The sequence below is a fragment of the Triticum urartu genome, chromosome 5A (assembly GCF_056163025.1).
Source record: "Triticum urartu cultivar PI428250 chromosome 5A, HENAU_Tu73, whole genome shotgun sequence".
Taxonomy (NCBI): domain Eukaryota; kingdom Viridiplantae; phylum Streptophyta; class Magnoliopsida; order Poales; family Poaceae; genus Triticum; species Triticum urartu.
Window position 1 is genome coordinate 504,638,748 of NC_141877.1, and position 4,975 is coordinate 504,643,722.

The window sequence follows — 4,975 nt, forward strand, 5'->3', positions numbered from 1 at the left end:
CCTGTTTTTAGGGGATCCTGCCCCAACTTCTCTCAGCTTCGCGAAAAGATGGCCCTTTCCAGATATTTAGGCGGGCAGAAAACCGCCTGAAAGTTTAGGGTGCGAGCCTCGTCCCGATGCCGTGTCGCCGCCGCAACGCGACACCACTCGCCGAACCACCGCTGATACGCGCCGCCCTGCACCACCACTCACCATCGTGCCTCCCCAAGCCGCGTCGTTGCTCGCCCCTGTCACTGACGCGGGCCCTAGGCCATTTGTATGCTTGTTTAAAGGAAAATAGAAAAAATGACTTTAGAGAGCGGAACTGAGAAAAATAGCTGTGAGACAACTTATCCTAAATTACACGGACATCCAGTAAAACGACATTTACGCGAAGGGTTGGAGAGCTATTGGAGTTCTTCTAACCATCCAATTATTACTATTTGGTTCTCTGTATCAAACTGTTTTCAGTCTGAACATAGGGCCAAAAATCCAAACGGTTTTTACACTCTGCACTCTGCAGGTGAATAATACAATAGATGAGCCGACACTCGCAAAAAAGAAGATGACGAGTCGAGAGACTAAACTTAATTTCACCCGCAAAAAAAAAGAGAGAGAGAGACTAAACTTAATTAGAATATGGCGGGGGAAGTGAAGTGTTTTTAAACGGTCAGGATCGCATCTTTGGAATCATACGGAGAAAATTGCGGGGCGTAGTATGCTGTCGCGGTCGCGAGGTTACTTCTCATCACCGTTCGGGCAAGCGGACGTACTATGAATTGTCGATCGAGGTTGTTGATCGGGCTCTCCGGAAACCAGCCAAGTAGCTTACGTGATCAGTGACCGCACCGCACCTCTCGTACATATGTCGTGTGCGCGCCGTTCATCTCGATAAGACCCACTTAGGTCCTCACGCTCACGCCGGCAGATTTGTTACATCTGGACGGACGGCGTCGCCACTTGCACTCGCACGCTGCAACATACTAGCTGCCTCCACTCCTCCGCACACTAGCGCCGCTGTCCAGCTGATTTGCTTCGAGATGGACATGTGCATGGGCATGGCCAAGCTGCTGCTGCTGCTGCTCCTCGTGGTCACCGCCGGCCACGGCCACGCGGCGGCGGCGGCGGGGAAGGAGAGGAACACTATCACGCACGTCAAGGGGTTCGACGGCCCGCTGCCCTTCGCCCTGGAGACCGGGTACGTGGAGGTGGACGAGGCGCACGGCGCCGAGCTCTTCTACTACTTCATCCAGTCGGAGCGCAGCCCGCGGGAGGACCCGCTCATCCTCTGGATCACCGGCGGCCCCGGCTGCTCCGCGCTCTCCGGGCTCCTCTTCGAGATCGGGCCCCTCAAGTTCGACGTGGCGGGGTACACCGAGGGCTTCCCGCGCCTCGTCTACTTCGAGGACTCGTGGACCCGGGTCAGCAACGTCATCTTCCTCGACGCGCCCGTCGGCACCGGCTTCTCCTACGCGCGCGAGGAGGAGGGCCTCGACGTCAGCCTCACCGGCACCGGCACGCACCTCCGGGTCTTCCTGCAGCGGTGGATCGCGGATCATCCTGAGTTCGCCTCCAACCCGCTCTACATCGGCGGCGACTCCTACTCCGGGTACACCGTCCCCGTGGCCGCGCTCGAGATCGCCGACCAGCCGGATAAGGGAGGCCTGAACCTCAAGGGCTACCTGGTGGGCAACGCCGGCACCGACGACAAGTACGACTCCGGCGGCAAGATCCCCTTCATGCACGGCATGGGGCTCATCTCCGACGAGCTCTACGAGGCGGCGAAGGGTAGCTGCGGCGGGGACTTCGTGACGACGCCCCGGAACGCGCAGTGCGCCAACGCGCTGATGGCGATCACCATGGCCACCTTCGCCGTCAACCCGGTGCACATCCTCGAGCCCATGTGCGGGCTGGCGCTGCGCCCTCCGACCCCGATCAGCAGCATCCTCTCCACGGGCACGAGGAGACGGTCGGCGAGGCTGCTGGTGCAGGAGGCGGACCGGCTGGCGCTCCCGGTGGAGTGCCGGGACAACGGGTACCGGCTGTCGTACGCCTGGGCGGACGACGCGGAGGTGAGGGCGACGCTGGGCATCCGGGAGGGGTCGGTCGGCGCGTGGAGCCGGTGCGTGACGCTGACGCACTTCCGGCACGACGTGGCCAGCACCGTGCCCTACCACACCAACCTGACGCGGCGCGGCTACCGGGCGCTGGTGTACAACGGCGACCACGACATGGACATGACCTTCGTGGGCACGCAGGCGTGGATCCGGACGCTAGGGTACCCCGCGGTGGCGCCGTGGCGGCCGTGGTACGCCAACCGGCAGGTCGCGGGCTTCACGACGGAGTACGCCCACAACCTCACCTTCGCCACCGTCAAGGGCGGCGGCCACACCGCGCCCGAGTACCGCCCCAAGGAGTGCCTCGCCATGCTCGACAGGTGGACCTCCGCCGACGGCAGGCTCTGAGCCTCTGATCCGGCTCACCACTCCGTTGCCATCGCTCGGAGTACTATATACTGCCTACGAGTACAAATGAGTGTACCGTATGTATAATTCGATTTGGACCAGGGCTAGCTGTTCACATCATTTCATGTACGGTGTCGTACTATTGATTGAAGTGCCATGCGCACCAGCGCACGAGAGGACGAAGACATAAATAAAAGTCAGAAAAACCTGGAGAGTTCCATGGAGTCTTTCCATGCATGGGGTCGAGACCACGTACCTAGTACGTACGTCTACATACAGTCAGTTAGCGAAAACAGACGAGCCATGAGACGAAAGAGTGAGCAACCCCATTCTCTTCTCGTACTTGCGTTCCCGTGACCGGATGGGTATGAATGAACCGATAAACCGGGATGACATAGCAGATTATGATGGTGTGCAACAGCGACGAAGACGAAGGTGACTTCTTCTTCCCCTTGTTCTCCAACTTATTGGAATTGTTTGTTGGATTCAACTGAAGCGAGCAAAATTTTCAGGATATGTCCACCATTGTTTGTACTAATGAAAAATGGTTCTATTGCATTAATGGCCCTAAGTTTTACGTGACACTTCCCTCACAAAAAAAAAAGTTTTACGTGACACTTGAGCAGGATAATCCATTGCCCATTTAGAACACTCAAGGCCTAAAGAGAGTGTTACTCTCCCCCCCCCCCCCCCCCCCCCAGGCAACTCGGGCGACATCGCCTCCCTCTAGCACAACCTCCCCCTCCCAGTCCCTCCTTCCTTCCAACTGCCGTCAGCAAAAGCTCGTGCGGTCCACAATAGCGGCGGGGGCCCTCGTCAGCGTCTGGTTTCTCCCGCGAACATGTGGGTAACAGGGTAAGCGACCTGACAACGGATCTCGACGCTCGGCGGAGGTGATATATATGGACGAAACACACGCTGATGGGGTGCTCGGCCTGGTGTGGGTACGTGTGAAGCCTCATCATTGCTCGTGTCCATACGCTGACATGGAGGGCTTCGGCCTAGAGCTTGTGCGGCCAGGTGACAGAGCTAAATCCGGCAAATCTCTCGGGTAACGGGTCTCGAACTAAGAGTTTGGAGATGATGGTAACGAGGACATGAGTTTTTACCTAGGTTTGAGCTCTCCGGATAGATTTTTTTTGGAAAAGGAGGATGACCCCCGGCCTCTGCATCTGGGAGATGCATACGGCCACTTTATTGATTATTCTCGAGGACCTTACAAAGTACTACAAACAATATACCTGAATCCACCATCTTGGCAACATATGCCGCTACTCCTATCCATATGATGAAGGGATGCTAGCTGGGCCACTACCCAAACCACTCACCTAAACCTAACATCAAAAGCCGGAAGCCCCAGCCGAGCCACATACCGGGTCTGGGGCACAATCCGGTCAGACGCACTCATGTGTCGTCGCAGCCATCTTCCACAGGTCCGTCTTCAGATAATATTGAGGCTTCTACCTTGTCTGGCCACTCTGCCATCGACGTCACCATGACGCCAGACAACTACCTCCTCCTGCGCGAGTCCATCTCCGCGCATCGGACGCCGAGCCTCCATAGCGCCATGCCGCCGATCTCCGCAGCCATCAATGTGTGAGATGAAGTACTGCCCCACCACGGCAGGTACAAGGTAAGGAAGGGCGAGGTCCCCATCGGAGACACGGTCGGACGGGCCGCCACCAGGAACCAGACAAGCTCGCCATACACGCCCAACATCCCCATGCCAAAGTCGGCGCCTTCAAGAAGGTGACGACGCTGTAGCGCCGCCGCCGCTTAGCCACCGGTGTAGGGTTTTCACCCGGGCGCAGGGGAAGGGGGGAGGTAGGGGAAGTTGAGCCTCGGCGCCGCCACCAAGGAGGGAATGGCGTCCGGGACGCCATCGATGCCGTGACCGCAACCGACGGCCAAGGGTTTCCCCCGACCAAGCACCCTGCCGCCACCTCCGAACCAGCCACAGCATCAGCAGGCACGTGCACGCCGGAGATCCAGGCCGGCCGGAGGTCATGCGTCACGAGCGGAGCAGAACGCCTCAGATCTGACGAGGGGAGCCCGGGGCCTCCTCGCGCCAAGACCAGCGCTGTAACGCCCCGAGACCGATGTGCCAGGTGTCCTCCAGTTATTCGCTGTTGTTGTCGTGTCATTGCTTGCGTGTCATGCATGTCATATCATGTCATCATGTGCATTTCATTTGCATACATGTTCGTCTCATGCATCCGAGCATTTTCCTCGTTGTCCGTTTTGTAATCCAGCGCTCCTATGTCATCCGGTGTCCCTTTCTACCTCTTTTCGTGTGCGGGTGTTAAACATTTTGGATTGGACTGAGACTTGTCATGTGGCCTTGGTTTACTACCGGTAGACCGCCTGTCAAGTTTCGTACCATTTGGACTTCGTTTGATACTTCAACGGTTAACCGAGGAACGGAAAAGGCCTCGTGTGTGTTGCAGCCCAACACCCCTCCAAAGTGGCCCAAAACCCACCTAAACCTCCTCCATCATATAGATCTTTCGATCACGATCGCGTGGCCGCAA

General features: G+C 57.7%; 1 pseudogene; it reads left to right on the plus strand.

Annotated features, from left to right (window-relative positions):
- Nucleotides 1–650: 650 nt before the first annotated feature.
- LOC125510089 (serine carboxypeptidase-like 2 pseudogene) lies at nucleotides 651–2,675 on the plus strand (annotated as a pseudogene).
- Nucleotides 2,676–4,975: the final 2,300 nt, after the last annotated feature.